The sequence below is a fragment of the Canis lupus genome, chromosome 25 (genome assembly GCF_048164855.1).
Source record: "Canis lupus baileyi chromosome 25, mCanLup2.hap1, whole genome shotgun sequence".
NCBI lineage: Eukaryota > Metazoa > Chordata > Mammalia > Carnivora > Canidae > Canis > Canis lupus.
Window position 1 is genome coordinate 11,246,360 of NC_132862.1, and position 26,944 is coordinate 11,273,303.

The 26,944-nt window shown below is 40.7% G+C and overlaps 1 pseudogene; it reads right to left on the reverse strand.

Moving 5' to 3' along the window:
- LOC140617035 (dnaJ homolog subfamily B member 6-like) overlaps positions 1-24,213 on the reverse strand; it is a 40,616-nt pseudogene extending 16,403 nt beyond the window's left edge.
- Positions 24,214-26,944: the final 2,731 nt, after the last annotated feature.

Here is a 26,944-nt window from a genome sequence, read left to right on the forward strand (position 1 = left end):
GTCAAGAGGAAAGCTCAAAAAAATTCGGGAAAAATGATCAAATAGCCAGGGACAGAAAGAGGGGCTCCTCAGCCTGCTTCATCATGGTTATTTATGGCCTGCCTATCAGAGAGACAGCTTACACAGCTAGGGCTTTATAGAGAAAAATCTAGACCAGATGAGTGAGTGCATTCAACGTGGTCAACTAATCTGGGACAGAGCAGCATTAGCTAGTACAGAGACAAAAGAGGGTTCTTGCTGCTGACCTTTTTCATGCTCCCTACCTAGGAAATAGGCAGAAAATTCTCTAATATTATCCTGTTTGCAGCTCAGAGCCTAAGTTTACAAAGTTAAAATAAGTAGAATTTACTGAGATTCTACTGCATGCTATACACTATGTTGGACATTTTATACACATTCTCTTTTTTTTTTTTAATTTATTTTTTTTATTGATGTTCAATTTACTAACATACAGAATAACACCCAGTGCCCGTCACCCATTCACTCCCACCCCCCGCCCTCCTCCCCTTCTACCACCCCTAGTTCGTTTCCCAGAGTTAGCAGTCTTTACGTTCTGTCTCCCTTTCTGATATTTCCCACACATTTCTTCTCCCTTCTCTTATATTCCCTTTGACTATTATTTATATTCCCCAAATGAATGAGAACATATAATGTTTGTCCTTCTCCGACTGGCTTACTTCACTCAGCATAATACCCTCCAGTTCCATCCACGTTGAAGCAAATGGTGGGTATTTGTCAATTCTAATAGCTGAGTAATATTCCATTGTATACATAAAGCACATCTTCTTTATCCATTCCTCTTTCGTTGGACACCGAGGCTCCTTCCACAGTTTGGCTATCGTGGTCATTGCTGCTATAAACATCGGGGTGCAGGTGTCCCGGCGTTTCATTGCATTTGTATCTTTGGGGTAAATCCCCAACAGTGCAATTGCTGGGTCGTAGGGCAGGTATATTTTTAACTGTTTGAGGAACCTCCACACAGTTTTCCAGAGTGGCTGCACCAGTTCACATTCCCACCAACAGTGTAAGAGGGTTCCCTTTTCTCCGCATCCTCTCCAACATTTGTTGTTTCCTGCCTTGTTAATTTTCCCCATTCTCACCGGTGTGAGGTGGTATCTCATTGTGGTTTTGATTTGTATTTCCCTGATGGCAAGTGATGCAGAGCATTTTCTCATATGCATGTTGGCCATGTCTATGTCTTCCTCTGTGAGATTTCTGTTCATGTCTTTTGCCCATTTCATGATTGGATTGTTTGTTTCTTTGGTGTTGAGTTTAATAAGTTCTTTATAGATCTTGGAAACTAGCCCTTTATCTGATATGTCATTTGCAAATATCTTCTCCCATTCTGTAGGTTGTCTTTGAGTTTTGTTGACTGTATCATTTGCTGTGCAAAAGCTTCTTATCTTGATGAAGTCCCAATAGTTCATTTTTGCTTTTGTTTCTTTTGCCTTCGTGGATGTATCTTGCAAGAAGTTACTGAGGCCGAGTTCAAAAAGGGTGTTGCCTGTGTTCTTCTCTAGGATTTTGATGGAATCTTGTCTCACATTTAGATCTTTCATCCATTTTGAGTTTATCTTTGTGTATGGTGAAAGAGAGTGGTCTAGTTTCATTCTTCTGCATGTGGATGTCCAATTTTCCCAGCACCATTTATTGAAGAGACTGTCTTTCTTCCAATGGATAGTCTTTCCTCCTTTATCGAATATTAGTTGTCCATAAAGTTCAGGGTCCATTTCTGGATTCTCTATTCTGTTCCACTGATCTATGTGTCTGTTTTTGTGCCAGTACCACACTGTCTTGATGACCACAGCTTTGTAGTACAACCTGAAATCTGGCATTGTGATGCCCCCAGATATGGTTTTCTTTTTTAAAATTCCCCTGGCTATTCGGGGTCTTTTCTGATTCCACACAAATCTTAAAATAATTTGTTCTAACTCTCTGAAGAAAGTCCATGGTATTTTGATAGGGATTGCATTAAACGTATACACATTCTCTTACTTAATCTTTATAAGAACCCTACAAGTTCTTTTTTTTTTCCCCCCTACAAGTTCTATATTATGCTCCCATTTTACCACTGAGAGCACCAAGTGGAGCAACAGAGCTCGGACATTTACTGACCAAGGTTTAGCAGACTCCAAAGTTTGTGATCTTTCTGTTGTATTTTAATTTTCTTGCAAAGAAACTATAAAGTGAAGGCCAGATCAGACCAGTCCCCCTTCTTTCTCTCTCTCTCTCTCTCTTTCTCTCTCTCTCTCGACCACTCACCAGCAATTTGGGGGATTTCTTGGAAGTAAAATCAGTTCCACCTCAGGAATCAGTTTGCCTCCTCCTATGTATGCCAAGGAAGGACTACATGGATATTGATCACAATACCTGATTAATCACAAGATTCCCATAACCCAAACTCTAAACTTCCATTAGAGGAAATGATGAGGGTTATATGGCTGCCTGACATGGCCGCAGATTCCATTGCCCCCAAAGATAGTAGTACTTAATATTATACCTGCCAGAAACACAGCAAAAGCATAAAAGGTAATCTTTAAAATAAACATGATCTTTGTCATTTCCCTCTCTTGTTGCCTTTTTCCCCCTCTACTCCTGATTTAGGACCTGCCTCTTCTCTTTGGAATCTAGAATATCTAAAGCAGGGCTTCTCAACCTCAGCATTATTGACATTTGGGGTTGGATAACACAGTGAGTGGGGACTGCCCCGTCCATTGTGAAATGTTTAGCAGCATCACTGGCCTCTACTCATTAGATGCCAGTAGCAACACCCTCCCCAATCATGAAAATCAAAAATGTCTCCAGATGTTGCTCAATGTCCCCTAGAGGACAAAATTACCCCCTGATTAAGAATCACTGGTCTCAATTATGGACTTAGTTACCAAAAAGCTCTAAGAAGCTCTAAATAGAATGTTATTGTACTGCCCTGAGATCATTTTCAGGACACAACACTGCTGTCATCTTAAAAGGCTGATATTCTGGACTCAAAAGAAAAGTAGATGGCATTCTCCAGGCATCACCTGCAGTGAAGAAAAATAAAGAAGTTCCAACCTTAGGGAATTTTGCAGAAAGTAGTCATCTGTTTCCTAGGTAGTAAGTGGACTCCCACTGCCCCCAAAAATTCCAGAATGAATAGACTCATTCTTCAAAATGTGTGCTTGTGTATGTATCTTTTCAGTGGAATCTTCTTAAACCAGAATAAGTTATGAGATTGTGAAAAACACAATTTTCTACTTCTACCTATAGTGTTATTTTTTTCCTTGGTGCAAATGAATCAAAGACTAAAACTTAAAGATAAAATAATAATAATAATTAATTAATTAATAAAACTTAAAGGTATTCGATGGGCATAAACAAATTTTCTTAAAAAAATTAGGAAAGTAATGTCAACTGTTACTATGTTGTTTGAGCCTTGAAATTATTTTAGTTCTATACAGTTTTTGTCTTTATTCCTTGGCCTTAATAAACTTATAAAATGAGGAAAAAGTGGCACAACAGCAATAGAAGCACTGATTTAGGTCTTCTTTCCACCTTTTTCTATTTTAAATTTTTTTGTGATCTGACTTGAGTCAGTTTTACCAGGAATTAATCATTGAAGTTCTTGTTTGGCTGTTAGATTTGTCTGTGAATAAACACTGAATAGTAGGTGAAATATAAGCAAATATCTGCAAGCATTGTAGTATAGAGCCAGCAATGGGAGGGTTGGTTTAGGAGGGGCTGAAGATAGAACGATTTGAGGTAATAGGACATATGAACTGTCTCAGTCATTCCATATTGTTAAATCGGTATACAATGTTCTAAACTCTTGGAGAAGACTCAAAGGAAAACTGTATGTAGATAAAAATATGTACACGCATAACGATTTAATCCTCACAAAAACCCCAGACTGTGATTATCCCATTTTTCTGGTAAGAAACAGAGGCACAAAAAAGGTAAGTAACTCACTCAACACCAAAAATAGTTAAGAGGCAGAGGCAAGACTTGAACCCTGGCAGTTTGATTCCCAAGCTCACTCAACTCATGCACACTCTTTAGGAGACTTAGAAGCAAGGATCTAGGAAGGAAATGGATCATTTTTCCCAAAGAAATGTAAAGCGATAGATCATTAAAAATATGGCTACACTGAAGGAAGACCTGGCAATAACTCTGTTAATTTGATCATCATATAGAGAAATTCCTCTGGAGTTAGGAAGAAAAGGGCCTGAACCATCCCCTTCTGCTATCTATACTCACCAAAGTAGCCATGTAATTGCCTAATGCCAAACCCACTCAGAGGATTCAGCCATAATGTTTCTTTAAAGAAAAACAGTTTTGCAAATAAGCATCTTCCCACTCCCACTGACAACTAAAAACCAGTCCTGTGTGGGAGGCTGAGTAATTACCTCAGATCTGGAGTGAGGGACTCCAAACCCATGAGGAGAGTCTTCATGGTTACCTCAGAAATACTGCTGGGAGTCTAATTGCCCTGCTCCCACCTGCTGATATTTCTCTTTTCTTAGTCTCAGAGGTACCCATGCTTTCCCACACATTCTCCCCCTGCCCCCGTCTCTCCTACCTCCACCTGCCCTCTCAACATGAACTATCCAAGGCTCTGTCCTCAGTCACCATCATAGATCCAAACCGTCGCTCATAAAGCAATCCTAAGGCTAAGCCTCCAGCCTGAACCCTCTCCTGACTTCCAGACCCACATTCCTAACTTCCTAGTGGACAGTTCATTCATTTGTTTAAAATAGGCTCACATGCTTCCCCTTTTAAAGAAATAAAATTAAGAAAGTCCTCATGTCAGAGCTAATAGCCAATAGCCATTATGTCTGTCACTCAGTTCTCCACACCATTCCTAGCACACACATCCCAACATTTACCTAATGCTGGTTTCAAGGCTTGTCATTTTTGTTCTCTTCTCTTCATTTTTATAGCCTGCCTAGATTTCTTTAATGAGTTTCTAACAGGTTACCCTGGCTGTAGATCATGCTGCCTAATACTGCAGCCATGAGCGACGTGTAGCTATGAGATACCCAAAATGTGCCTAGTCTGAAATGAAATGGGCTCTAAGTACAAAGGCGTGCTCCTTTTGAAGTCTCAGTAGGAAAATTATATATGGAAAATATCGCATTGGGGTGCCCGGGTGGCTCAGTCAGTTAAGCATCTGCCTTTGGCTCAGATCATGATCCCAGGGTGCTAGGATCAAGCCCCAGGTCAGGCTCCCTGCTCAGTAGGAAGTCTTCTCCCGCTCCCACTGCCTGCCACTCTGCTTGCTTGCACTTGTGCTCTCTCTCTCTCTCTCCCTCTGTGTCAAATAAATAAATAAAATATTTTAAAAACTTATTAATAACTTGCATAGTGATAGTGTGTTAAAACTATGATTGTTTTTATATATTATGTGAAAATACTTAATTATTCCACGTTTCATCCTATATTTTTTTAATGTAGCTGAATAGGGGCCTTCCAAAGATATCAACTTCTGAATCTTCAGAACCTGTGAGTTCTGGACAAAAGGAACTTTGGATATGTGATTAAGTTAAGGACCCTGAAATGGGAAGATTATCCAAATAAACCCAGTGTAATCACAAGGGTCCCTATAAAAGGGAGATGGGGAGATTTGACTGCAGGAGATATTACACCACTAGCTGGGAAGGAGGAAGCAGAAGCCATGGCCCAAAGAATGTAGGCTGTCTCTAAAAGCCGGAGGTGTCAAGGAAACAGATTCTCACCAGAAGACTCCAGAAGGAAGACAGCCCAGCTAATACCATGATGTTAGACTTCTGACTTCCAGACCCGTGGGAGAATAAATGCGTGTTGCTTTAGGCCACCAAGTTTATGGTAATTTGTTACAGTTACAATAGAAAACTAATGCATGTAGCTACAAGGAAATTTAATTTACATATGGCTCCCCTTTGCAGCTCACAGTTATGTTTCTGTAGGAGAGCACTGCTCTCGAATCCTCTCCATGTTGGTCCATTCCCAGCTAGAGTTACCTTACGGCATCACTCCTCTGTTCAAATGCTGTCGGGGCAATGTAGGTAGATAAAATGAAGCCCAAATTCGTGTTTACCTTTCAGACCTCTCTCCATCATTTCACATTTGCCAGGTTTTGCCATTGCATCAGCACTCCAACCCCCCAAATACACACACACACACACACACACACACACACACACCACAACATACATATATACACATGCATATAGTTGACACATCGTGTCACATTCATTCCAGTGATTAGACTTCTCTCTAGGTTATGCTGTGTTCACAGCAAATGTAGCTGCCATCTGTCACCATACAACACCATTACAATACTATTAACTATATCCCCTATGTTGTACCTTTTACCCCTGTGACTTATTCCATACATGAAAGCCTGTATCTCCCACTCCCCTTCACTTATTTTGCACATACCCTACCCCCATTCTCTCCCTTCTAGCATTTATAGGTCTGATTCTGCTTTCTTTTTTTTTCTTTTAAAGATTTTATTTATTTATTAATGAGAGACAGAGAAAGAGCGTGCGCAGCAGAGATACAGACAGAGGGAGAAGCAGACTCCATGTAGGGAGCCTGACATGGGACTCGATCCCGGGTCTCCAGGATCAGGCCCAGGCTGAAGGTGGCACTAAACTGCTGAGCCACCCGGGCTGCCCTGATTCTGCTTTCTTAACCTCTAATCTTTCAGCCAATTTGGTTTACCTCTATTGCCACAAATTTTCCTATTTTTACTCCTGTTTCCAGGATGCTCCCTCTACCCTAAATGCATTTTATTTTAATTTTAAGATTTTATTTATTCATTCATTCATTCATTCATTCATTCATTTATTTGAGGTAGGGAGAGAGAACAGGGGAGTGCAGAGGGAGAGAGAGAAGCAGACTCCCCACTGAGCAGAGAACCTGATGCGGGGCTCTATCCCAGGGTCCTACAACCCAGGCCAAAGGCAGAAACTTAACCCACTATACTACCCAGGTGCCCCTTTATTTTCATTTTTGATCAACAAAACCCTGTCCATCCTTCAAAAAGTAAATCCCAATTCTTCTATGTAGGCTTTCACAGCTCCCAGCCTTTTAGCTCCACTCTGCATCTCTTGTGTGCTATCACTTGTCCCACAATTATTGAGATCTGACTGAGGGACGTGGAGCTGGACTTTTTTTCCAGTGTTGGAAACATATCCAGAGACAGGAACCCACCTTACCAATCCTGTTCTGTGTTCACCAATAGTGCCCTTCCTGTGCCAGCAGGATCAATGCAGAAGTTGTGGGTTTGGGTCTTGAGGGGCAACCTGGGGTTTTTGCTCTCACTGCCAAAATACAGGTGCTGAGGATTGATTTCTGGGCATGGTGGGTCTATTTAGAGAGAGAAGGCTTCCAGGAAAAGACTGGACTGTCTTTGTGAACTGGTGGAGTCTCAATACTGGTAAGATTTGAGATTAATGCTTCATTGATACAATCGCAACTGTGCTTATATACTGGTGAAAGCTGAAGCATACTGGAGACAGAGATAGGCAAAAAAATCTGTGATATAAATAAAAGACTTTAAACAAACAAGCAAACAAAAACCGGGTTTCCCAAAGACCTTGGGTACTATTTCTGCCAACCTCCTCATTTCTGACAGAACCACAACCAGAGGGTGGGTGTCGAGGTTCCTGACCTGTCATCCACTCAAGTAGTTTACCTTGCCCAGTCGTTTTTCTGTGGTGAGGTCTTTGAATAGTTTTTTGTTTTTGTTGTTAATTTACATGAGTAAAATATTTTAATAAGCCTTAATTTTAAAATTGATTCATTTAAAAATATGTATTGGAAAAAAGTCCAGATGCAAACTGTTGTACAACTTCAACATTAAAGGTCCCTTGATTATATTCGTAGATGATGACAACTCTCTATACTTAGTTCCCTGAGTGACACCAGCTGCCCACTATGAAAATTCTGAAACATTTCCCCAAAGAACAGTGTGTTAGATTATGCCACTCTGGCTGCCTTGTGAGGTCCTAGCCTAGTGCCAGTGACCTGAAACTTCTGCTTTCTGATGGATCAAGATGAAATTGGACATAAACATAAGAAACGTGTCTTCCATTCAGAGTGATATACAGGCCATACTATTTTGGCTGATCCACATAGTAACTTTGGAAGGTTGGTAAAACAGATATTTTTATCCCTATTTTATAGCTGAGAAGGGTTCCTAAAGCTTGGATGTGGTGGAGAGAAAATTCAAGCTCATGTTCTCACACATGATCAGAAAGCATATCTTAAAATTACAACTCATGGACTGTTAGATTTAAAAAGAAATCATTGTTGGGACTACATCAAAATAAGAAGCTTCTGCACAGCAAAGGAAACAGTCAACAAAATAAAAAGGCAACCTACAGAATGAGAGAAGATATTTGCAAATGACATATCCAGTAAAGATCTAGTATCCAAAATCTATAAAGAACTAATCGAACTTAACGCCCCAAAAATGAATATCCTAATTCTAAAATGGGCGGAAGACATGAACAGACATTTCTCCAAAGACATCCGGGTGGCCCACAGATACATGAAAAGATGCTCAACCTCACTATCATCAGGGAAATGCAGATCAAAACTATGATGAGGTATCAGCTCACACCTGTCAGAATGGCTAAAACCAACAACACAAGAAACAGTAGGTGATGGTGAGGATGTGGAGAAAAAGGAACGCCTATGCACTGCTGGTGGGAATGCAAACTGGTGCAGACACTCTGGAGGTTCCTCAGGAAGTTAAAAATAGAAATACTGGATGATCCAAGTATCTTAGTACTGAGTATTTACCCAAAGAATACAGGAACATTAACTTGAAGAGACACATGCACCCCTACACTTAGAGCAGCATTATTTGCAATAACCAAGATATGGAAGCAGCACAGGTGTCTATCAACTGATGAATGGATAAAGAAGATGTGGTATATATACACAATGGAATATCATTCAGCCATAAAAAAGAAAGAAATCTTGCCATTTGCAACAACATGGATGGAGCTAGAGAGTATAATACTAAAAGAAGTTGGTCAAAGACAAATACATATGATTTCACTCATGTGGAATTTAAGAAACAAGCAAAGAGAAAATAAATGAGGGAAACAAAGCAAGAAACAGACTCTAGACTATAAATAATTTTTTATTGAAGTTCGATTTGCCCACATACAGTATAACACCCAGTGCTCATCCCATCAAGCACCCTCCTCAGTGCCCATCACCCAGTTATAGAGAATTAAGTGATGATTGCCAGAGGGGATGGAGCTGGGGGATAGGTGAAACAGGCCACGGGGATTAAGGAGTGTATTTGTTGTGATGGGTAATGTATAGAACTGTTGAATGACTATATTGTACACCTAAGACTAATATAACACTATATGTTAGCTAATTGGAATTAAGTAAAACTGAAATAAAAAATAAAGAATAAAGAAATCAAGGGATCCTCTAGTTCAATCCCCTGGTTTTACTGATAAAGGTAGAACTAGGAAGTGCTGTGCACCTCTTGTGGAGGACCTTTTGGCCCTGCTGGTCCCACTTCATAAAACTACTCTGCCAGCTGTCTTCCTACCCCTCAACCCAAATCCTCACACAGAGGCTTATTCTCAGGCAGGAAGCCTTGACTGACCTCCCTAACTAATCTAGATTCCCCTACTCAATGCTCCTCTTGCACCACTGACTTCCCCATACTACTTACCACTACAGTAATTTTGCTATTTATTCATGGAATTCTTTAATTATACAAGATTATATAATCAATTTTAATGTCTATCTTCCCTGCTAGTTTATAAGATTCATGAAGGCCCCATTGTATCCCCAGCATCTAAAAGAATGCTAAATTTGGATGACCATTTATACTAAATAGATTCATTTATCTTGAACTTATGTCTCCTGACTCTAGTCAGTCCTCTATCTATTGCATCATGGAAACCTGAGCTAATCTTTCTCTAGTTATATTCACAAATTGCTCTTGGAATCTTGACAATCCTGTTCCAAGTTGAGATTCTTAATTAAGAGAAAGTAAAAATTTTACACACAAACTAAATATTAATGCATCCCCTCTTCCAGCCTTAGGCGCCTATGCCTAATAGAACCTGCCTGTGGGGTGAATCTGGTTCATTAATCTTGTTATCCCAGATATACCCCAAGTGTCTCAGGCTTCACTAAATGGTGACTGGAGATAGATCCCCTGCTCGGGATTAATAACTAATTTGTCTTTGACTTTAAAAGGTATGTAAACTTTTAGAAAGTCTTCTTTCAGCCACAAATATGTGAAGGAATCTTCAGGACAAATATATCTGGCCATTGTTCCCTATTCATGATCAGGTGACCCAGGACAAGGCAATTTTAGTCCCCCAAAATCTAACTGAAGTCAACTCTGGGTCAGAGATTCTGCTTCTATGACATTGCTCCCTGGAAATTCTGTGGCAATGAAATTAGCATACAATATGAAGGCTCAGTAAGAGGAGACTATTTTTTACGTAGCACCTTCATTTGGGGTTCATAGCCATGTGGCTTGATGGTGGTCTTCTCCATAGGTTGACTCTTTCTCCCAGAGTACGTAGGTTGGAATGATAGTCAACAGCCATATTTCTCCCCTCTGACCTCCAGGCCAATGCTAAATCTGACTCTGTGAGCCAGCCTCTTTCTCCCACTTTGATGAGCCTCTTCAGGGGCCTTCTGGGGGCTCTAGATGTCCCAAACCCAAACTCCATATATATTGCTCTCATCCAACAGACATATTTTCATCAGTCTGGCTGAGTGCACATTTCTTCCCAGTAGGTCTTTAGGCCCTTTGTAAACTAAAGCAGGAAAATGTGCCTGAGAGAGGAACTACCCCCTAACTCCAGTCACCTGAAAGATCTGTGCCCCAGCTTCTACCCAACAGAAATACCTTATTTGAGTGAGAATGGACAAATAAGTCTTCTAGGTATCAGAGACACTTGAAAAGCTATCTGAATATCAGGGAATATCACAAGACCTGTGATAAGAGAAACCTTTACCTAAATCCCATCATTTACTGTCTAGGTTACCTCCAGAAAATGTCTTAACTTCTCTGGGCCTCGATTTCCTTGTCTATTAAATGGAGATCAAATACCTATCTCATATGGTTAGTGTGAGTATTAGAAACAAAATACTATATGTAAAATGGCTTGGCACAGAGAAAGTAAAACAGACATTACTGCCCTACCACCTCCCTCTCAAAGACATTGAGACTAGAATAAAGAGAGAGAGGATGGGGACTTTTTTCCAGACACAAAATAGGAGGAAGAGTCAAGGGCCCAACATCAGTGTCCATAGATTTTCTCAATACAAGAATTATTTCTTCCAAAATATATCCCTATCTCACCATCGATTTGACACCCATGCTTCTGAGGATTGATTGATGCAGCTACTGCTATCAAACTCTTGAGAAAATTGAGGTACAAGGAAGGGGCCTTCCAGATTCATGCAGGAAGTCATTAGAAGTGTGAAGTAAAATCAAAGTAATCATAAAGTATAAGAGAACAATATTAAAAAGAGCTATATTTTTAGACTTTTTGGTATTTAAAAAAATAATAATCTAATAGCTGCTCTTTACTTAGAACCTACTGGGATCCCTGGGTGGCGCAGCGGTTTGGCACCTGCCTTTGGCCCAGGGCGCGATCCTGGAGACCCGGGATCGAATCCCACGTCGGGCTCCCAGTGCATGGAGCCTGCTTCTCCCTCTGCCTGTGTCTCTGCCTCTCTCTCTCTCTCTCTGTGACTATCATAAATAAATAAAAAATTTAAAAAAAAATTTAAAAAAAAAGAACCTACTGTCTATCCCATGCTCTGCTAGGTGCTTTGTACAATATTTCTATTCAACAAATATTTGTGGAGCACTTTCCATAATCCAGGTTCTCTCCTACACACTGAGAATATAATGATAAGCAAAAAGAAACGTGTTCTCCATTCTCATGGAGTCCTCCATGGAGTCTCACGGAGCAAGACACCAAATTGTCACACAAGTAAGTGAACCATTACACACTGTGAGAAGCACTATGGAGGAAAGGTATAGAGTGTGAATCAGATGTACAATGGTGTATAAAAGACCGCTCTGGGAAAAAGTAGAAGTTGAGCTGAACTCTAAAGGATAATAACAAACTAGCGGACCAAGAGGGTGAGAAGTGTCCAGGCAGAGAAAATAACGAGTGCCAAGATTCTGGGGCAGAGTCTAATAATACTCAAGAAGTTAGGTCCAGGATGGCTGGTTCACAGATAGAGGTGAAGAATGAGGTCAAATGAGTCTGGAGATACCCTGCAGAGCTTGGTATCCAGCACTGGAAAGGTTAGGCTTTGTCCTAAAAGCAACAAGGAGTCACTAAATCCATCAATTAATTACTCTGTTGAGTGTTTCAGGATTTTTTCTGGAGTATCATCATATCACAAGCATATCTATATAGTATGTAGAATAGAATTCAAATCCACCAGATGATGAAATACTTTGTGCATCTGACTCATAATCCAGTAACCCTTGTGAGCTAATAGCTGCCAGATAGGCCTAAACCTTTTCATGTACAAACTGTGGTGCAGACTTTTGCAATCAAACAGGCATGATGTTATATATGCCATGCCACTCACCATGTGGATTCAGCAGAAATGGAAAACTTCTTCACGATGCTAAGGCAGGTCGCTGCCTCTCGTATACCTTATAAAAGTAAGACATTTGAGGTAAAAGCTGAATTTTGGCTTCAAAGTTTCTTGAGACAGCTACATCTGCACCACTCGGCATAAGCAATCTGGAAGTTCCCATGGTGAGAATTAAGCATTTCTCACTCAGCATAAACTGTGAAATGTATTTGAAAATAGAGTTTTCTATTAAAATTAGCATTTTTTTCATACTTGGCCAACAACTGCCAGCTTTTTACAAAGACATTATTTATAGCAGGCAGATTCTTAAGAGAGGCTGGTACTCTGATCTCTATGAGCTGTCACAGGCTTGGGAAAGCACATCAAGTGAAAATAAGTCCCCCTGGCTTTGAGTACGGTGGTGAGGTGGTATAAGATCAGAGCACAGTTCATCAGGAGACTGCTTGAAGGCGATGTTTGGGAAAGCCGAAATTTAAGCAAAGTAAAGTTTCCAGATGCAAGAAATGTCACAATGAGTCCATAATTTCTGAGTGCTTTTCATCTCCCACCCCCCTCTACTGAGGATTGCAAATATTTTCCGTGTTTCCAAGCCCATTTAGCATTTAGCAGTATCTCTCTTTTTCCCTTAAACTCACTTTATGTCTCATAAGTTCACTTCATGAGTGGCATGCCACTTTTTAAATTAAAATAAGTTTAATTTAAAAGTTTTCCGTTTTAAGAATTTTTAGATATCTTTAAGGCAAGCAGAAATACCCTAGGTTTTTTTTTTTTTTTTTTTTTTTTTTTTTGGCCAAAGCGTAGTTAAATAATCACTGCGCTCTATCTTGGTCAGACTAACGACCCTGGAGCAAATACATAAAACTTATAAGAGATGGAGGAGGAAAAAAAAATCTGTGTTAAGTATTCAGGGTCAACTGTTTTCAAGATCATGAATAGTTGAGCTCTTATGAAAAATCCGTGTCATTGTTTAGTTAATAATGCCTAACTTCTGAACTGGCAATTCATCCATGTCCTTTATTTTTTCCTGTCCACCTTTTAGCCATTATGATGATTATTACTGTTTCTCTCAAGATATTATTAAGGGAAAGGAAAGCAACAAGATCGACATAAATCTCTATGGTATCTTGTTAGCATCTCTGTGACAGTTTAGTCAACTAGACACTGAAACTCTCCAAATCCAATGAGATTTCTGCTTAATCTGAGGATGATCTGTGTTTCACGCTCACCCTGCCCACTGTTAACATGGCTATTCAATATCTTGACCTGCCTCTCCTTGGGGTTTAGAGAAGAACACAATGGAACAAGAAATTGTAACAGTTGAGTGCCCAGCACACTCAATCTGTACAACACAATTCAACACAGAAAGTTGTATGGTGTCATGGAAAGAGTACTGAGGCTGAGTCAGGAAAGTTGGATCCATGGCTCTGCCTCTGCCAGAAACTTGACTCTTGATCTTTCGTAAATGAAAATTCAGGTCACCTTCCTCCACCTTTCACAATGATCCCAAGAATTCTGCATGAGACATTTTGTCATTCTCAGTACTTCGTAAGCTCTCTTCCCACCTCTATCACTGGGTCTATAGTAATAGCTTGTAAACATATAATTGTCTCTTTATTCACCTACAGTCTTTCCTCATCCACCACCTTCAGTTTCCTTGGGAGCAGAAATAAATCATTCATTTTTATCTTCTCAGTGACTTGAATACTGCTTACACAGAAGGCTTTCAACAAATGTTTGCTAAAGAAATGAATGCCCATGAATGCTCACATGTGTTTTAACCAATAAGAACACTTTTTTTTCCCCTCCATCACTCAGCACCCCTTCTGAACTTCTCCTATAGATTGTGCTCTGGTTGTTACTGGATAACTTTTAGGCTATCTTAAATGAGAAGGAAATTCAGCACTAACTTTGAGCTATCAAATCCCTCTGGATCATGTAACAAAGATGGATTCTTAAATGAATTTGGCTGTAATTCTCTCAATCCCCAGTATAAGTGTAGCAAACAGCCGCAACAATGTTTCTTACCCCACACGTTCTTCTAGAACTTTGCCACCTCCTACCAAAAAGTAGAATCTATGTTCTCCCCACCAATGAAGGTGACTTTGTGAACACTTTGAATAGCAGAGTACAGGTGAAGTAATGTTATGTATCTCCATGTTAGTTTATAAGAGGAAATACAACTTCCACCTTGTTCTCTCCTCTAACATTTGCTCTTAAAATGTAGCCGCCATTCTGTGAGGAAGCCCAAACCATATGCGGAAGGCCACATGGAGGAGAGAAAAGCCCCCCACCCCACCTCCTATCCCAGCAAAGCTTCCAGCCAACAAGTGCCTACTTGCCAGCCATGTGAGTCATCTTGGAAACAGATCCTTCTGCCTTCAGTCTAGCTGCCCTAGCTGACACTGCAAAGAGCAGAGACAAGCTCTACCCAAATTATAGATTCATGAGCAAAATAAAACACTGTTGTTGTTTTAAGCCATTGGGTTTCAGGTGCTTTATTACATAATAAAAGGTAACTGGAACAATAATGCTATGGTTAGAGCTAACCAAGATGGCAAATTTCGCTCTCCAATTGATTCAAAAGGTAACTCTTGCATTCAAACACTTCATATCTCAAAAATGTTTCTGATGATTAAAAAAAAAATTACTTTTAAGTAAAAATAAATAAACTAACCTGAATCCAGATTCACTTTTGAACAGAGCCTTTGGCATGCAAAAGCATTCCCATCTTATTTCCTGCTACTTGGAGTCTAAAATAGTAAACTTTTCCCAATTCTATGAGTCTCCAAATTTTTAACTCTATTTGTATTTATATTTATAAACAAGTCCCAAGTTTATCTCTAATTTTCTAATACTTTTTTATCACAGCCAGCAATAAACAATATGCACTACCTACCATTTTGTATTTCAGCCACTTCCTTGGGGGATAGATGCTGCATGGGCACTTGGTCTGCTTTCCAAGTTATCACAGATAATTCTTTTACCAAGTATTTTGCACATGATGAGTCACCACCTTTCCAGTCTCTGATAATCCTTTTCCTTGATGCCCAACTCATGCGAACTTGCCCCCAACTGCTAAGCCAATCTCACATCTTTTAGGCTTTGTTAGGGCAAAACATCACTTTGAGTAGCAGTATATATATTATGATAAAACAAATATGCAAAAAGAGCTTAACAGTGGTATGCTAGAAAAATGATTCTCTAAAATAAAAGTCCTGGTTTGTAGCATTTGCCAGTTTCTGTATTGTAAATTCTGCAGTTATAAGAACTTCACGCTATCAACTTGATGTCAATTAGCTTACAAAATTCCTTAGGACTTAACCTCGGCTCTTACCAGCCAGTATAAGCCAGAGGTGGTACACCGATGTGTAAAATCCAGTCAACAGTGGGAGTTTTCTTCAAAGGAACTCAGGATGATAAAGACTCTATCATGCTCAACGCATGGGTTCCAAGGTCATCTTAATAACGACATTCAGACAGCAGATAGGGAGGAAGGAGAGTAGAAGGTCCCAAGGGAAGATTTTATGGGTCAGGCCTGGAAGTGATGTAAATACTTCCAGTCACATTGGCCAAAATTCAGTTCATGGTCACACCTACCTACAAGGGAGGCAAGGAATGCTGTGTGTCCTGGTGGGAAAGAAAACAGGCTTGGCAAACACCTCACCAGTCTCTGCTACACATTCTCCAGGCCCAAGCTCCAGCCTATAAGCAGTATTATTAATATCAGCAGTCACTCAGCAAACTCAGTTTTGTTAGCCACAGATAAGGAAATTATGGTCACCTTGGTATCAAGTATAACCTAATGTCGGGAATTATGCAATAATTGTCACTGCAAATGCTAAGCAAATATACCTTTTGATGGCCCTGGAGGGAAAGGTATGCAATATACACCTGTGTGGCCAATGATCTACCAGATTCATGATGGAGGTCACTTGTCCAAGTTATAGTAACAGAACCATTAGTTTTCTTATCTGCTCGTGCAACCTTGGACACCCAGGATGACAAGATAGACATTGACTTTGGAATGCAAGAGAGTCTCCAACTCTTTAAAAAGAGACTGGTTAGAGTGGTCTGAGGTTCCCTTTTCAACTTTGTCACCATCAGCTCTCTCTGATTCAAGTTCTTTAAAGATAGAATAATTATTTCTATTTTTATTATTTTAATTATTTCTGGAAAAATAGAATTACATCCAATTCACTGAATAATGATAATTAATTTAAATAATTTTTACAAAATACTGGCACATAACAAGCACTCAGTAAATGTTATTTCCTCCTCCCCGCCCTAACTAACAGGGCAACTCACCATGTCTAGCAAGCAAAATTAGTTGCTGGTGCTCTTTTTTAGCACCTATACTGCTTGGCACGATCTACCCCCACGTTCTTAAGTTTCTCTCTCTTCTCTTTCCCAAAGAAAATCCCTGTAGCCTTTATGTCTGGATCATGCATGGTTTTCTACTAACCTGGTTAATGTGTTAAGTAATTCTTGAACATTTTGGAGACATCGTTATAGCCTAAATAACTGAAGGGAGAGAGTCAGAGATGCTAAGCATTTCACTATACCCTGGAAATTCCATACAACAAAAAATTACCCTGCCATAATGTCAATTGTGCCTCCCACTCTAAGGAATTCTGAATAGCAGAAATTTCAAAATCCCTTATGACAGAAACACAGAGAAAGGCCTTTTCTGAGACACCATATGATGACCACTGTTCTGCCCCTATCTAGTCTTTGACTAGTCCATCTCCCTGAAGTGTTTCTGTGAGAGGATGAGACTTGTACTTCCAGTTCCCTCTAAGTAACTAGATCGTGTCCCCCGCCCCCCAAACTCTACCTCCAGAGTATCCTGCCCATTCTTTCTATGCATCTGACCTCATAGTCTAACTACATACAATAAACTCTGTGGGAATCATCTCATGGGTTAAGGCCATTTCTTTCCACTTAAAATGGTGATGATTGACCTGGGAAGCAATAATTAAGTCTGAGTATAGATAAACAATAGGCAAACTTGCACAACCAAATTTTTCATTACAACCCGGTCAAAGTTAAAACTAATGACAAGTTGTGTCAAAAATAATGACACACAGAAACCCCTCGCTCAAGTGTGTTTAGTTCAAAGACAATCACTTCTAAGCATAAAACAGGCCTCCTATTCATTTGGATGTCATGAAATTATAAAGTTTATGCTGCCTAATTTGGAAAACTGTTAGCTGATGCATATTTATATTTCTGTTTAAAAACTAGAGTGTTAAATCTTTTCCCCTAAAGAGATGTTGAGTTGATCAAAGATACAGGATTGTCCTAATTCTTTTCAAATGTAGAACATCTTTAAAAAGTTATAGCAGGAAACGTGTCTATGATTAAATAAAATTAAAACTCTTATGATGCTTGTGATTTAAGATTTTTATCTTTTTGATGGGACTAATCTCAAAGCATTTTATTACTGGGTCAAGTCCTGTTTTCCATAGCATGGGTTCTGTGTCCAGGACCCAGCAGGTCACAGGTTTGCCTCTCAAAATATACAATTTATGGAATAAAACTCCTCCAAGGCTGAGCTAAAAAGCACAGAAGGTTCTCAAGGGCAGCAGTCTGCCTTAAATCCTGTGTATTCACAGGCACTGGGCATCTGGCCCTCTGGCTCCAGACCAAGGAAGTTGCTTCAGAACTAGCTGGTTCATCCCTGGGGTCATTTAACCTTCACTCCTCAGGCAGAGCTTGTTTAAGTGTTTTGCTCTTCAGATCCAGTTTTTGGCCCCCTCGTTCTTGAGAGGCCCTCTAAACCCCTTGTTTCTTGTCTTATGACCCACAAAGGACCTCTCCGGTTAGAATGAAAGAAGCAGATGAAGCTGCACCTAAGCGCTTTTCCATGAGCCTGAAATCTCTACTGACATCTCCTCTGCCTTTCAGCCAGGACGTTTTGAATCAGCCAGAACAGATTTGATTTCCGCATTTCACATGATTACCTGAACATAGTGCATCAGGAGCCCTAGACAAGATGCACAGGGTAGTTACAAACTAAAACTCCTCATTCTTTAAGATTAAAAGATATATGCTAATTCTGCTTCCCAAGGCCTGAGGCATCAAATTTCTCTCAATACAGACTTCCCCCAAATTGGAAGGGACCTGTCATTAAAAACCTCATTAAAGATATCCTATTTCCAAGCGGGGGCCCAGCGGCCCTTAAGTCAGACACAACTGCTTTCCTGCTGCCTCAAGACCTATTTCTTGGAACCTAGACGGCATCCCAAGGGGGAGGGATGTCCCTGGTTGTGTTGTCACTGGGTCCTTGCCGAAGACAAATCCCCCACCATGATCTGCCCTGTGAGCGGCTGACGAATGTCGATCTTCTCAATGCCGATGACTTGATGGTGATCGGTGATCCCAACCACCGATCTATGAGGTCCACATGATTTCTGGCATTTTACGCTTAAGGAAAAACTGTGGTGTGGCCTCCATAAGCGACCAAGGGTTGAAGGAAGAGAGCAGAACCAAGGCTGGAACCCAAGCATCCGTCTTGAGGCTGTCTTGAGGCTGGCTTCTCTCATTGCCTCCCTTCCTGGCAGCAGCCAAGAGCACCCACTGTGCCTGAATTCTTGTTTACTGAGTGGTGCGGGTGGGTTGACTGCAAGAAGCTAGCAAGCATTAACTTGCAACTAACGTGGGTCTCATCAGCTATGTATATGAGTTTTTTTAATCACACAAATTTAAATAGGACACTAGTGTGGGTATTTTAATTCAGCCTCTGGAACATGACCGGAGAGCATGTTGCTGCTGGTTCTTAGCAGGTCAATTGGTGCATCCTCCAGGAGCCATGTCCTGCTCCGTAATATTTAGCTGACACATATGCCTTTAAATTCCAGGAATTGAACTATATAGCAGGTTACATACCCAGGTCCACACAATCCAAGGGAACCACCCTAGGTTCCATCAAAAATGGTGCACGTGGGGATCCCTGGGTGGCTCAGTGGTTTAGTGCCTGCCTTTGGCCCAGGGCACGATCCTGGAGTCCCAGGATCGAGTCCCACGTCGGGCTCCCGGAGCCTGCTTCTCCCTCTGCCTCTCTCTCTCTCTCTCTCTCTCTATCATAAATAGATAAATAAATCTTAAAAAAAAAAATGGTGCACGTAGGCCCTCAATTGTTTAGGTAGTTGAGGGCAAACCAAAGCGGCTTGTCACAACTACCCAGTTGCACGCAATTTTCTGTGTTCTGTAAACAAGCCCTTTAAACCTAAGTCACTCTTTCTTTACATACTTTAATACATGTTATCTTTGCAGGCTTACATGAATCTTCATGTCTGGAGCTGGTCTCTGGTGCACAGAAGAGACTCTAATGCCTGCCTGAATGCTACATTTTGGGAGAATGAGCTTCTCTGGCTTCGTCTTGGTCTTTTCTTTAGGTTTTGTTTTTTGTTCTATACCTGAACTTAGAAATGTCATAGTAGCTGCAGCATGTTTTAGAATACAGTCATTGCTGCAGTAAACTGAGTCAGGCTGCGCCACCACGTGAGAGCACTCAGGGCCAATACATTTTGAGGCACCAGGAGCCTCCTCCACAACAGGCTGGAATATCTTTTTTTTTGGGGGGGGGTACATGATGGTACATGACAAGGTAGGGTTCCCCAAGCCCCTCCTCTTCCTCGGGGTCTAGGATGTAAATTGGAGGTCAGGAGATTCTCAGTGTGTTGGAGGATTAAGTTGGGGCAGGGACTCCCCAGCAGCTGAGGGCCTCTCTCTTCCTCTTGTTCTTGCTGGGGCTGGTGGTCCAGGAGGCTCTTACTCCTTGGAGGCCATGTGGACCATGAGGTCCACCACCCGGTTGTTGTAGCCAAATTCATTGTCATACCAGGAAATGAGCTTGACAAAGTGGTCATCGGGTCATCTAGCCCCGGCGTCGAAGGTGGAAGAGTGGGTGTCACTGTTGAAGTCACAGGAGACAACCTGGTCCTCAGGGTCAGGCTGGAATATCTTGAGCGTTTTCTTGCCACTTGGGTTTGCAGCCTTCTCAATTCTACCCTTTATTCCTTGGTCTTCCCTAGACTTCTGCTCTAGGAAAGGGACCTAGCTTACCTGTTGCTGTGGAGATGAAATTAATGGAGGCTCAAGGGTAGACGAGCTCTCAGTTTCCCAAGTACCTCCTCCCCAGACTGGGCATCTTGGGCTTATTCTCAGATCTGAGGGGAACCATTTTTGGTGTGATAAAGACCCCAAACTCCCTTTTTCTTTCTTTCTTTTTCTTTTTTCTTTTTTTTTCTTTTTGAGTAGGGGGCAGGGAAGGGAGGAGGTGTGTCGGAATTCTCCTACCCTCCTTGAACTATTTTCCATCCTCAAATTGCTCCTCGTGGCGGGGCTTAGATCTATCCACCTTTCCCCTTTGTCCCAGGCCTTGGGGGAAAGGAAGGAAGTGCATGTTTGGGAAACTGGTATTACTGGAACTAATGTTTGAACCTCCTTGGCCACCAGCATCCCCCCCCTCCCCAAGGTGAAGTGGAGGGTGCTGCGGTGAGCTGGCCCACTCCAGAGCTGCAATGCCACTGGAGAAGTCAGACTACCATGACACACAGGAAAGGAGGGCAGATTTTTTTCTAGTTTTTAAGTGGGGGGTGGGGGTGGCCGGCAGGGAGGTTTTCTATAAACTGTATCATTTTCTTTTTTAAAAAAATATTTTATTTATTTATTCATGATAGACATAGAGACGTGGGACTTGATCCCGGGACTCCAGGATTGCACCCTGGGCCAAAGACAGGTGCTAAACCCCTGGGATCCCTCCAGTAAACTGTATCATTTTCTGCTGAGGATGGCATGTCCCATCCTTTTAATCAAGGTGATTGTGATTTTGACTAATAAAAAGGACTTTATAATCGAAAAAAAAAAAGTGAGCCTATATTTTATGGGCTCACTTGTTTCCATGGATATCGCCAGGCCTACCTGAAACGGTTCTTTCACAAACCACAATTTCAGCAAGGGTGAGGCACACCGCGAACGATAGGAGCAGACCCACCTGAAAACATGTCAGTTCACTTTTCTGCCCGAGATACTCGTGACTTACACAACCAGCAGCGTGTGCATCAAGTGTAAGACATGCAGAAAGAGGCTCCTCCAGCAGGAGAAGGACGAGACCCTAATTGTTACTTAAGTGGCCTTTGTCCAGTCACTTCATTTCTCTTGCCCCCAAATTGCAATTTCTTCCTTTCCCTGCAACCAAATCGTCCTGAACAGGTTCCCTTCTGGGACACTGACACCGCTGACATCCGTCGGAGGGGAGAACTATAATAAGCTACAAAGTGAGTGGGCCTGTTCTTCCCTTCCCTGTGAAAGTAACAATGGGATGTGTTAAATATTATCCTCTGGCTCTTTTTACTGTAATGTTTTCCTGCATCTAATCATGTTTCCTTCTGCTGTCTGCAGCTGAATAGACAGCTGGACGTCAGCTGCGTGGCGTCTAGTGTAGTCATTTTTTTAAATGTTTCGCCCTTAATTGGGTGACATTGTCCCTCATTCTGTTTTGTGAATGGCCTGTGCCGCAGGTACGCTGGAGCTAGGCAGGCAGCTCAGAGATGTCCCCCAGCGCTTCCGTAGATGAGCAGACTTGCCCTGTCATCCCTGCCGTCAAGGTTAGGAAACCAGGACATGCAGAGTTAGGGCAGTAGGGGGACTGAGACCAGTGCTGAGGCTCTGACCACGCACCGATGTCCCAAAGCATCAGCGCTCCCTCCAAAACCAGTGTCCAGTCTCATCCTCATTAACGGTTTCGGTCACCCATGTCATTCTTTTTATTGCCAGAGGTGGGGGAAAAAGTCTCCTTTTTTTTTTTTTATGATTTTATAACCCTGTCATTAGAAATGTTTGAAACAGCATTCCACCCTCAGGTTGCATTGTGTGGTTATGAACTTCATTTGATCACCGGGCCATCAAGTTGACGTTAACTGCTGCAATTTACAACTGCTCCAGCTTTCTGTCTATTATGGTACCTTCTGCGTGTGGAACCAGGCAGGGGGGTGGCGGGGGGGGGACCTCTGCTGCCCAGGGGAAGTTTAAAAGAATGTGATGTCTTGTTAAAACCTGAAGGGGCAATGAAGGGGGGTGGACAGAGGGGGGAACCTCTGAAGACAGCAGGCCGAAGAAGCCTGATGGTGAATAATGCCTTGATCCTGCGGGGAGCACGGGTGACCTGGCGTGTCCTGCAAAGCTGGGAGTGAATAATTCACTGTGCGAGTCACAGGCCTCCTGGTAGGCCACAGCATTGCTTGGTCTTACAAATATGTTCTCCCACAGAATCAGACTTGACAGGCGGGTTCGCTCAAGAAACGTCCAAACAAAAGCCTTGTGTGACGGGGAGAGCACCTTGTGATTTTGGCACAAGGCTCCCAGGGCTGGGGTTCCCGGGGAGCACTTGGCTGGCGAGCACATCGGCAAGCATCAAAGCAGAGGTAATCCAAAAGGGAACAGGTCAGAAGATGCCGAGCCCTGGTTCGTGTCTGCTGAAAGTGTGATGAAGTCAGACAAGAATCCATTTTCACCACACACGCAAATTGAAATCACAGTCATTGTGTAAGTTGGACCCACAGAATGAAGAAAGCATAATGCAGCTGGGAATCCCAGATGACTTCTTGACCTGGGCTGCAATTTAATTTAGAATAGAAGGAAAAAAAAAAACAAAACACCACCACCAATGTTTCTTCTTGAATGAAGAATCAGAAAGTCATCGAGATCATTTGGTTGGATTTACTCTTTCTGGGGGCTTGAAGGTAGATTCTAGAGCATTTTTGGAAAGCCAAGGCAGTTGGTTGGTCCTCTCATGTTTTGAAAAAAGGAAGGGATCAGCGTCAGATCAAAGAATAAGAGAGTTTGAGTTCTCGACCCCTCTTTCTCCTGTATGGGGACCCAAGCAGCCATGAAGACAGCCCCAGTGCCAGCAGTTTAGCACCGCCTTCAGCCTGGTGTGTGATCCTGGAGACCCGGGATCGAGTCCCATGTCAGGGTCCCTGCATGGAGCCTGCTTCTCCCTCTGCCTGTGTCTCTGCCTCTCTCTCTCTCTCTCTGTTTGCTGTCATGAATAAATAAATAAAATCTTTAAAAAAAAAAAAACAAAACAAAACAGGAAGTTAGAGCCAACATCAAAGATGAGCATCTCACCAACTTACCTCATTCATTAGGTTCCCCTTTCTGCTGCTCTGAGGAAATGTAGTGTCACAGAAAACTGGAAAAATGCAAAGAGATTGCCCCCAGATGCATTCTGATCTGCCCTATAGGTCAACATTTCTGTCACTTAGCTGATTTCTGAATACATGACTGGGCACATATCATGTTTGAACAAAGTTTACTCCGTGCTGAATTACCGTTAAACCATAACTAAATTGCTTATTGGTACATATCATAAACTGCAAAGTAAGCTAATCCAGCCTTAAAGCACAGTCTCCCCAGGCAACACTCCCATGACTTTCAGCAGAGACTCAGATCCAGGCCCACCTCATGAGAGACAGCCCTAAAAATCCTAAGACGAGGTAACACGTGCTTGGTAAAAACAGTCACCTCTCTCAATCTCCCCAAATAGGCTCCAGTGTGGAAGCGGTTCAAATTACCCATGGGCTCTTTCCCACTATTCAGGGTATGAGAGTTAGTATTGGCCCACATCCTTGCGAACCATTGGCATTGCCAGTCTTTTTAATTTTGATGTGTAGTGGTCTCTCACTGTGATTTTAATTTGTATTTCCCTGGTAAGTAGGGCAACCACAGAATGTATCATCTAAACCAAAAGTGAAAGGGGTGTTTTTAGAACTTTAGCAAGTAAAGCAGTGTAAACTGAGACTGTTACTAGCAAACGAGGATATATGGTCCCCCTACGGCCAACAAGCAAGGTTCAGTACCATGTTTATTGGCCATTTGGGTGTCCTCTTTGAGAATTTTTCCATAGGATTATCTGCCTTTTTCTTACGAATCATAGGAGTTCTCAATCTAGTCTCCATGGACTGTAATGAATATATGTATACATTCATTTTTATATTTTTACGTATATATTTCATAAGGATATGTATATTCTTATGAAATATGTATATCCTTATGAAATAAATTATATTAATAGCATGCCATTCATCTGTTTTATATATTGGAATTTGGCATAATGCATTACTAGCATGCTTAAAACTTGGTGCTCTAGAAGTTACCATTAAAATGTACTATCCTTTGTTTTTATCTGTATCACACAAACCTGTCAGTCCATGGTGTTATGTACTAAGTTTTTACTCAGAGTCCATTTTTCTCATTGAAAGTCTTTCCTATAAACAAGGGTTATACTTTATTTAACTATGAGGTATTTTTATTGAAGTTATAGAAGATAACAATAGACATTCTTGAATATTTGCCATATTTGCCTGCTTTGTTATGCTTTCCTTTGTCTGGAAATAAAACATTACGGATGCAGTCGAAAATTCCAGCATGTCACTCCTCAATCCCATTCCATTAATTCCCCTCCAGAGAAAACTTTTATAACGTATTCTATGTTTTTCATTTTCATGTAGCTCTAATAATATTACAATTTTATATGTGTCTCTAGTTTTATATAGCAATGTTTATGATATGTGTAACATATATATTATGTTTTATATCTATGATAACCACTCTGTACTTTCTTTTGGCTCAACAATTGCTTTTTAGGAGATTTATCCATTTTGATACACATGGTTCTAATTAATTCATTTTAAACTGGTGGGTTAGTAGTCTCCATTGTATGACTATATCACAAGCCAAGCACCTCCTCTATTAAAAACAATGCAACAGTACATGAGACTCCTTGCTCACAAGTGTAAAGCTTCTCTACGGGATATATCTTGAAGTAGGAGAGCTGCTTCATAGGACATATTCAGGTGGAATTGCAAGATATTACCAAAGTACTCTACAAAATGCTTTCTCTAACATTGTACATTCTTCTCCTCATAGTGTGAGTGTGACAACTGCCCCACATCCTCCACAGCACATGGTATTGCTCATTTTTACCAACCTGATAGGCTCGAAATTCTATCTCACTTTTAATTAGCATTTTCCAAACTCTAGTTAGTTTGAGCACATTTTCATATGCTTATTCTCCATTTTAACTCCCTCTTCTTAGAATTATTTCTTTTGCACATTTTCTTTTGGGTTGTTTGTCCTTTTTGTATTAATCTGTAAGATGCTTTATGTAGTCTCTTGAATAATTTTTTGTCAGTTATATGCACAACTATCCCCTTCCATTCTGTGGCTTGTCTATGAACTTAAATAGTGCCTTCTGTTGAACATTTTTTTTAATGTTTAATGTAGTCGAATATATCAATCTATTCCTTAATGCTTTGTGCTTTTTGTGATATCTCTACCAATTCCTTCCCTAAAGATTTATGTTTTATTTTATATCTTTATATCATATATATTTTTTATATTTTCATCTTAAACTTATTTTTTTTCACTTCATATTTAGGCCTTGAGTATACCTGAAATGATTTTTTTTTAAATGATTTTTGTATAGTTTGAAGTAAGGATTCACTTATTTGCATGTGGCTGATTCTCCCAGTAAAATTTATTGATTATTCTCTCTTTTCTTCTACTTGACATGAAATGGAACCCCTGTCATATATACACATGGGTCTGTTTCTGAGCTCTTTGGTTTTTTGATTGGTCAAATTGTTCATTTTTACAATGTGTAATAGGCCTTGACATACGACACAACAAGTCTTCCCATGTTGTTAATCTTCAGTTTCCTTATTCTTCACAATTGGCTGTTTAATGTTAATTTTAGGATTGAGTACCACAAAATTGGTGTTAACCTAACATTTAATTAGAATTACACTGAATGCATGAGTTAACTTGAGGAGAATTGCTGTCTTTATGATATTGAATTGCCTTAGTCATGTCCATTATCTGTCTCTTGATTTATTTAGTTTTCTTTTGAGTCCTTCAGTGTTTTATAATTTTCTCCATAAAGATTCTACATGTTCTTTGCTAGATTTGTTTCTATTTGCCTTCTTTTTTGGTTCTTATTGTAAAAAGGATCTTTCAACTTATTGCATTTTCTATTTGTTACAGAATGCTGTTGATATTTTTATTTTGATCTTATAGCCAACAACCAATGTTGCTAAACTCTTTTATTATTTGTAAGAATTTACTTGTGATCTTACTGCTTTCTTAGGTAATGAGTTCCATCACCTGCAAATAAGGATAGTTTAAGCTCTTCCTTTTTAATCATTTTTCTTTGACCTATCCTATCTCATTGGCTAGAATCTCTAGTACAAAATTGAAAAGAAATGTTGACTAAGAGCATCCTTGGATTCCTCCTTTTTTTTAAAGATTTTATGTATTTATTCATGAGAGACACAGGGAGAGAGAGAGAGGCAGAAAC